We start from the raw sequence: 9,432 nt of genomic DNA on the forward strand, positions 1-9,432 counted from the left end.
CACCAGTAGTTACAAAACCCGTCTAGTAAAACTAAGGATCCTGCCTCTGATGTACCTGTTCGAGTTACAAGATATATTATTTGCAATCAAATCAATCAAGGTACAAACTAAACAGTTCAATATTCATGATCATATCAACTTCAGCTCAGCTAATACTAGATCCGGCACCAGCAACAAATTGATCATCCCTCATCATTTAAATAATGTATCTAGACATTCTTATTTCCATAGATTACCAACTCTCTGGAATGCCATGCCTATCCTTAACTTGAATCTAACGTTTCCTCTGCTAAAATCAAAACTAAAAACTTTTCTCTGGGATCATTTTATAACTAACTTTGAAGATAACAACAATTGCTCATTACACTATCTCTGTCCTTGCTCAAGATGCCACCAGTCACGTCCACCCACCTCAAACCTGAACTACTTGTAGAATCTGTATGTATGTGTGTATATAAGCAGGAGCTCATCGAGTCCGTAGGACGAGGGAGCATGTAACTCCGCATACTCACAACGTAAACAGCAAAATTCAAACATGGCGGACATATCTTAACATAGTATATTCCTTATATAGTAAAAGTTGTATCGTAGGGTAAAGAATTACGTAATAATCATGCCACAAATATGCAGCGCCTGGATTAATTCGTGAAAGAGATGGCAAGGAAGGAAACGTCGAGGAAAGGGACTCGATGAGCTCCTGATATAAGTAAGTAGGTAAATAAGTAATGTAATGTAATGTACTTTCGCGGCTGTTGGTACATGTTACCAACAGACCTTTGGTGTGTTTACACCATAAAGCAATAATAAATAAATAAATTAAAAAAAAAAATGTATTCCGAGATGTATTCTTGTGAAACTTCTTCCTGTTTTCATTTCCAAACACTCTGAAATGTCTCTGCACGGACTGAAAACATCTTGCTGTTTGCATAAACCATCACCAAAGGCTTCCAGAACGACGAACTTTCGAGAGTCGAGCAATTCACGTGATCGTCACCATGACAGTAACCACGTGATAGAAACGGCGGGAGCTCAGTTCAAACTGATGAAGACGTGGACGTCGTGCAGGATGTTTGCCTAAGCTTCACGAGGGTATTCTTTTAAGTCTGGGCGTTTTGATGGCATAAGTAAAGGAGATGTTATAGTTCTTCAGTGATGCCAGCCGGGATAAAACTGGCGGCACCAGAGAGGTAAGTTGCAATTGTGACTGAACGATGCGATTTAATCTAATTTTTATGCATACATGCACTTTCATTTGTATAACTGAAAATTTATTGTTAATGGTAACCCTATAGAATGGCTGCCATTGAAGTAACACAACAGGTGAGGTGATAGCTAGCTAATGCCTAACTTGTATGGTTGTCGAATGTAAAAATTTCAGGTTGTAGTGTTGGCTAACCAACTTAAGGATCCACTTCATCTGGTAAGCAAGCACATCAGTTCCTATTATTGTGTATGCATAGTATGTCATTGTAGTGAGTCAAAATAAAATCTATTTGGTGTGGGTGTACAAAAACCAGAAGAATGCTTTGATCTGGAGTGTATTTGAAACTATTGAAGTGTGTAGATGTTCCATCGAAGGAGTCTCCGTCAATTAATTTGTTGATGTTCCATTGAAGGAGTCTCCGTCAAATAATAATTTATACCCAAATGAGTGTTCTGAATAAAAAATCTAGAACAAAGGAAGGATTTCAGTGCGAAAAATGGTTGTCTAAACTTTGTGAGTTATTATTTAATTATATGCACAGCTGATTATATTATTATACTGCAGGGAAGAGCTATATTTCTGAGGCTATGGCCAATTTGCTGAAGATTTTTTATTCGAGCCACGCATTTGTAACAATTGGGATTTGTATGTGGAGAATTCTTCGGATGATCCAGATGGAACATTGTTGACTACTAAACAGACGAAACATTTGTTGATGATTACTAAACAGACGAAATGCTTGTTGATTTCTTCACAGATGGAACATTTGTTGATGATCACTAAACAGACGGAACATAATTTTATGTTGATCACTAAATTTGTTGATCACTAAGCAGATGGAACATTTGTTGATTACTAAACAGACAACACATTTGTTGATCACTAGACAGACGGAAATTCGTTGAACACTAAACAGATGGAACATTTGTTGATTACTAAACAGACAGAACATTTGTTGAACACTAAATGGACAGAAATTTGTTGAACACTATACAGACGGAACATTTGTTGAACACTAAACAGATGGAACATTTGTTGAACACTTAACAGACAGAACATATGATTACTAAAGGACAGGACTATAGCTATGTACTGATGCAGGACATGTTGTATCACTGTATGCTTTTAGTTTTGGTTGTATTTTTGTAAGTTTTTTGTGTCATGAAAAATTATAACAAAATTAGTAGTAAAACTGCAATGGGGAATTCTTCAATGGTTTTATAGAAAATTTAACAAATGAAATACAATAAGTTTGTCAGATGATTTGTGATAAGATTCACAGAAAAATGCATTGCAAATTCTATAAACAATTCTACAATAAGTATCACAATAGATTCCTTAGGTGATATTACTTGCTATAGTGTATTCAATTGGCCAACAATTCCATAGAGTATGTGGATAGTTATATTTGTTGTAAAATCTTGCATATTATTTATCAGTAACTTTTCCTGTGTGCTCAGCCTGTTCAGTTGAGCATTTTTTACCGAGGCAGCTGCCTCGGTTGCCTCAATGGTAGCTATGCCACTGCTGATGTTACAATATATACAACAAAATTATAAAGGGCTGCATGTGCAGTCTCACATATCAATGTTGTGTGGTTAGTTTTCCTTCTCAAACAGCTATGTATTCGATTACATGGTGTATATATATGATTAGTTGGTGCACTGTAAATTAATGACAGCTCATAGTTCCCTGGGGTCACTTACATACTTCAGTGCGACATACTAATTGACCACAGGAAGCTGTGATTTTGTGTGTGTATAGATGCTCATTGATTTTATTTGTAGAAATCCAGCAATCAGCTATAGCCATTCTTCCTTACAAGAGTTTAACAAGGTACAACTGATAAATCTAGAGTATTTCTTACAGATATCAGGGGCGGATCTATAGGGGGGTTTCTGATGTTTTCAGAAGTGTATTCAAGCATTCAAATAATCAAAATTATATTTTATATTGATTTGCAATGGTACAACAGTCCAGATCGAAATACTCTAATAGAGCAGTCAACCGCCCTAATAAAACAGTTACATTTTGTACCTCTTAACTTTAGAGAATTGTAAGTAGTTAGCTATAGCTACTTAATTTACCTGCATGTGCCAACTCAGTAAAAAAGTTTAAAATCTTATATCAGAGTGTTAAAATCTGAAAGGGCATGCCCCCACACCCCCAGAATACCAGAATAACATCATGTCTCTTGTATGCTTCAAACATCACATTGCCCTGTCCCTTTACTCTTTAGCCTGCACCTGATACTGTGCCAACAGAAGCAAGTACAATTAAGCAGCCTATACAGTTATATCATATTATATATATTGTTCCTAACATAATTATATTTTAGTCTGTTGAATATTACAATTTCAAATCACATAATTTTCTACCCCCATCATACCCCCCTAGATTTAAATTTGCATACAACAGGTTTAGAAACCAGTCACCAAAATTCCTAGGGCTGCCCTTGGATATAACTACAGTCTGTTAATTAACTGTTATTATTAAATGATGGAATTTTAAAGGACTTGTCATGCATAACACTGCAAAAAAAAACTTTAATTCATACAATCAAGGGTATATGTATATATAGTACACATGTATAATAGGCCAAATTTGCATCATATGTATGTGTTTGTGGAAAGATGTAAAATAGGTCAAAGTTGTGACTACAGCACATCATGATCACACAGTATTTTAACACATTTGCTTCAGTAGCATGTACATAAATGACATAATAATATATTTGCAACTTCACTACACACGTGTGCACATTGCACAGTATCTAGCAAAATACATTGACTATAATGTGCTGATCACCTACATGTAGTGCATAAAAGCAATTAAAGCATTTATTATTTTTTTTGCTGTGTATATATACGTTATATAGGCGTACTTTGACAATCCAATGAAGTTTAACCATACGTTTTCACAATGTTTCTTTGACTATCAGGCATCACAATGGTAGAACCACCTCCCTTCCCACTTTAATGACCACATTGTTAATGGTCAATATAAGCAATGATTATTATGTGTTTGTTAGATAAATTGTAAGTGTCCTTATTTTTATTTTCTATTATTTTCTGTAGATATTTTCATAGTATTTTTTGTGTATGTGTGTTTTTGTATTTTGTGAGCTTTAGTGTAGTATGAGTGTTTGTTGTTTTGTAGCTACCTTTTTAAACTCTTGTGAGGAAGCTAGAATGCATGGCTATAGCTGATTACTGGATTCTACAAATAAAATCAATGAGCATCTATTCACACACAAAATCACAGCTTCCTGGAGTTACTTAGTATGACGCACTGTACTTCTGAAGTATGCATGTAAGTGACCCCATGCAGGGAGCTATGAGCTGTCATTAATTTACAGTGCACCAACTAATCATATATACACCATGTAATCAAATACATAACTGTTTGAGAAGGAAAACTAACCACACAACATTGATCTGTGAGACTGCACATGCAGCCCTCTGTATTATAATTTTGTTGCATGTATATATTGTAACATCACTATATGCTGCAAACAATGCACTGATAACATACTCAAGATCTAAAATAATGATCATGCTAAACATATAGGGCACATATTATTTGCTTATACTTCTAAAAGCTTTATAAGTCATAATTGTGATATGACCTGTTATGTGATGGGGTGTAGTTTGTGCACACATGACTGGTTTTCACCGGCCACACTCAGTTAGTTTAGATTTTAGTACAGCAACTAACCAAAAACTCAGTCATTAAAAATCTATGGCTTTAGGAATGTGGCTACAATGGAACCCCTCTTAACAAACTCCCCAAAGTAAGGACACAATAGAAAAAAATCTCCATAATAAAGACAAAGATTTTGGCTTCAACATATACAATTTTACCTCTGAAAAGAGGACAACCTCTATAATTACAGCAAATATAGGCCTACAATTCTGGGTGGTCCCAAAGTGTCTGTTATAGAGAAGTTCCACTGTACACCAAGAACTATATATCCAGTGGGGCCCTAACCTTCTAACACATGCATAAGTCATGGCATCCCGTTGGTACCAATTGTGCATGGTATGTGGCCCAGTGTGTAGGATAATCCTATTACTAAGATCCAATGCATCAGTGATTGTACCTTGGAGATCCTGATAACAATCAATGCTAAGTGCCTTTAGGGATGGAAAGGGGCATGCATAGCTCCACATTTCAGCGCTTTCAGCAAAAGATTTAAGTACTCTAATAGAGCAGTCAATCACATTAATAGAACTGCCACACTGTAATTGGCTTCTTAATTTACCAGTTTAAAATACCATTTCAGAGCTTCTATAATTAGAAATTTTTCCCATGCCCCAGAATGGGTGTTGTATGTTTCAAACTCCCTTTGATTACCAAAGTTGGCCTACTCCTGTGATGTCTTAGGCATCAATACCCCAACACAGGGGATCACTGTACCTCTTGGGGTGTTTAGGGACCCGCCGATTATGCTCATAATTTTACCTATTATGCTATGCTGCACTGCTCAAAAATTTACCTATTATGCTTAAATTTATGCTCAATACTTACCTATTATGCTAAAATTATGCCCAATTATTTATGCCTCAGTTCTCATACTCTACTAATAATTTCCAGTTTATGGATAAATAATAAGTGGCTGAAGCACAAACTTACTTGTCAAAATGCGTATCACAGAAAAGATTGATATACTCTAATAGAACAGTCAGCTATGTGGTCGTTCTATTAGAGTTACTGACTGTTCTATTAGAGTATATCGATCTTTCTGTGATAACTATTTTAATAAGCAAGAATTCATACTATTACACAAATGTTCTACCTATTATGCTAGCATTATGCTCAATACTTTCAGGCACCTATTATGCTCATAATTATGCCAGCATAATCGGCGGGTCCCTAGGGGTGTTCACTTAAATAACTGTTGATCAAACTTGGGATCGGAGTAATGATTTCTTAACCATTTTATTGCAAATAGCTGATATTATAGCTACTGCTGACATTGGTCTAAATGCATCAACTATTTGACACTTAGCTAATAGTGGTCAGATTCACAATTGTCAAATAAATATTACAGACGGGGACTATGCTACCAGTAAGGTGGCATATCTGACTGACAATGTGTATTGTTGAACTATTGCCTCATTGCATACACCCTATATAAATGTTTGTCTCCATGCATTGTCTATCTGCAACTCTAGATCTGTTCCACAGTCATAAAGGGCTGCAGTGTTTCTTCTATCTTTCTCTTCGTTGTGGATCCAGGCAAGCTTTACAGTGGTGTACAGTGTTTAGACTATCTGGCTTGTATTTCAGGAATTCATTTTGGATTTTACACACTACTTCAGTGAAACATTAAACTTCAGGTTTTCAGATTAATCTATCATGAAACAGGACACATTAGTTAAGTAATACTTTCCCATGCAATAGCAACACTTGTAGCATTGTTCTGAACAATAATTTTGGTGAAAAATTGAGATACTCTAATAAAACGGTCAAGTAAAATGCTCTAATATAACAGTCACTTAACTATAGTGGAAACCAGAACCTCTTTTCAAAGTTACTGCATACATTCCTGCACAGGCTTACTGTCTGCTGCCAAAAAGCAGCCTAATAATTTAGGGGGTCTGGGGACATGACCTCTCTGTAGGAGATTTTATAATGCTAGGAAGGTAAATATTAACAGACATCAGGGCTAACAATTGTCAGACCAGATGGCTATTTGGTTGGCCACTGCTGAAGTTGATCTCACACATAGATATACTTTTTATAAGTACAATTATAATTTTACTGTGTTGTAATGTATACAGGTATTTATTTTAATTATGTAACACATAGATGAAAATGTAAAAGTGAAAGGATACAGTTTTGATAGATCCAGAGTTTGTGCTCTCCATAAATGTGTGGAGTATTATTAGTAGTTGTTAGCAGTTCTGTAAGATGGGAAAAAAATAGGCTTATTATCAGTCCTCGTACTGTCATCAAGCTTTTCCAAAAACGTTGTTCTTCCTTCAGTAACCGACTTTTTGACAAAGGTATTCCCTTCTGTAAACACTCAAATATCAAAGGCTTGAATCACAGATCAAGATCACCTGCTTTTGGTCAACCAGCTGAAGAACTGCTACATGGACATCAAAGTTGCTGGAATCAAGGTAACATTATCTGCATAAGCATTCACTGAATGCTTGGCAGTATCAGAGAAGACTTCCATTTAACTTTAACTGGTTCTGTCACAACCCCTAGCTCTTTTGGAGCATGGCTTTGACATCAATTTATTCAGTCACTATATGTGACCGGATTTGACAAAACCAGGCTTCCACACACATCCAATTCTTTGACTTTAATTGCTAATAACTTGACAACGCAGTATGTTATTGCCCTACAATTTTCACACAATGCTTTCATTGCTTTATGTAATAACAAGTCCAAATTTGAAACTGATAGCTCACTTTCATACTGAATTATGGTCCTTCAAAGTCGTAAATTTGGATGTGTGTGGAAGCCTGGTTTTGTCAAATCCGGTCACATATGATCATTATCTTCTCTATACAGGAATCACATTCATGGTGCTCCTCAACATGGGCTTAGTACCATCCCGGTAACTCATAATTATCCATTTCATTCCATTGCATGCAGTCAAGCATCAACAGGGGAAGCATTTCAGTACCCTTGATACACCTAACTGGAACCTGTAGCCAAAGGAGCAACTCAATGACTCTACTAATTTCCACAGTGGGTTAAACACTAAAAGGAAGACTATACTATGAGGGGAAGGATGTCTCCCTTAAAAACTTCCTGTTTAATTATGGTATAATATAGCTACTACTCATTATAAATTACTGAATATAATGTGCCGAAGAAGATGGTACCTTGACTGCTCTCAACATATCAAAAATCAGCTAGAGAATGCATTGGTAAGGGAAAGAAAATCATCATTTGTATTTTTTCTTCTTGTACCCCTTCTACCTAAAAATAAAAACAATCTACGTATATTCTGTTCTTGGACATCATACCAGGAACATCATCAAACAGTAGAGTAGGGAGGAAGTTATGTTCTCTAATTCCATTGAGTAGCACATCTAACAGAATCAGATTCCATTGGAGCGGATATATGTTTTGAAAGGTATTCACAGGCTTAAGCCTTCTCACAGGTCCCTAGTGGATAGCATTCACAGAATGTTTAGTGGCTTTAGAGTAGGAACCCATCGATTATGCTGGCATAATGGAGGCGCCTGAAAGCATTGAGTATAATGTTAGCACAATAGGTAGAATAGTTGTGCCATACTATAAATCCTTGCTTGTCAAAATACAAATCACGGCAAAAGATCACTAACATAGCTACTCTAAGGCAGTCAGTAACTTTAATAGAACAACCAGGCAGCCGACTGTTCTACTAATTACAGTATCAGGCCCGTAGCCAGGAATTTTGAAAGGGGGGTTCTTTTTGACCAAAAGTGGACCTTTACTTGCATGATGATTAATAAAGGTACTGAGACTGGGTGTGCGAAGCACACCCAATCTAGGGGGGGTCTGGGGGCATGCCCCCCCAGAAAATTTTTTGAAAACAGATACTAAAAGGTTGAATTTAGTGGCATTTCAGTCAATAAAAATAACATTTTTTTTAGGTAAGCTGAAGACCAGCTGTATGAATGATATCTGGAAAAATATCTCTACTGCTACTGTAATTATACCATCTGCACATGCATGTGTCTAAATATAATATATTGGAATGTCACAATGAATAAGAATGGGAAAGATTGAGCACTCTGCCATGATCAACAGGGGCAGTGTAGCAGAACAAAGGGTGTCTTAAACAATGAAATTTACACATTGCATGGAGTTAAAGCATGGATGCTATTCGTGGGCTCTGCATGGAGGGGCTTGTCCACCAAAATCTTATATTTTAATGAAAGCTCGGCTTAGACAATCTACATGTAAATTAAGTAGCTTTTAAAAGAAAATGTAATTGTGACTGTTTTATTAGAGTGGTTGTTCTATTAGAGTGGTTGACTGCTCTATTAGAGTATTTCGATCTTGCATTGCATTTAATGCAAGCACTGAATGAGTTACTCGGAGCACTTATTTTAGCCTCTTATTATAGTGGTATCTAGTAAACTGTAGCTAATGGACTTTTGCTCCTGAAAATTTGGACTTGTATACTAAAATTGTGGACCTTTTTGCTAAAATTGTGGACCTTTTACTGAAATTGTGGACCTTTTTTCCAAGAGGGCGGTTCTTCAGAACCCCCCGAA

At 36.2% G+C, this 9,432-nt stretch overlaps 1 protein-coding gene and 1 long non-coding RNA gene across 5 annotated transcripts in view; both read left to right on the forward strand.

Annotated features, from left to right (window-relative positions):
- Positions 1 to 834: 834 nt before the first annotated feature.
- LOC136239292 (uncharacterized) lies at positions 835 to 2,382 on the forward strand. Its single transcript, XR_010693407.1, has 3 exons — positions 835 to 1,420; positions 1,474 to 1,717; positions 1,769 to 2,382. It is a non-coding gene; the product is annotated as an uncharacterized lncRNA (long non-coding RNA).
- A 6,360-nt stretch (positions 2,383 to 8,742) lies between these two features.
- LOC136238594 (ectopic P granules protein 5 homolog) overlaps positions 8,743 to 9,432 on the forward strand; it is a 42,937-nt gene continuing 42,247 nt past the window's right edge. For all 4 annotated transcript variants that reach the window (XM_066029148.1, XM_066029149.1, XM_066029150.1 and 1 more), the window contains exon 1: positions 8,743 to 8,758. The gene's annotated coding sequence lies outside the window, so the exon portion shown is untranslated. The remainder of the gene's footprint in view (positions 8,759 to 9,432) is intronic.

Source organism: Dysidea avara, chromosome 11, assembly GCF_963678975.1.
Source record: "Dysidea avara chromosome 11, odDysAvar1.4, whole genome shotgun sequence".
Lineage (NCBI taxonomy): Eukaryota > Metazoa > Porifera > Demospongiae > Dictyoceratida > Dysideidae > Dysidea > Dysidea avara.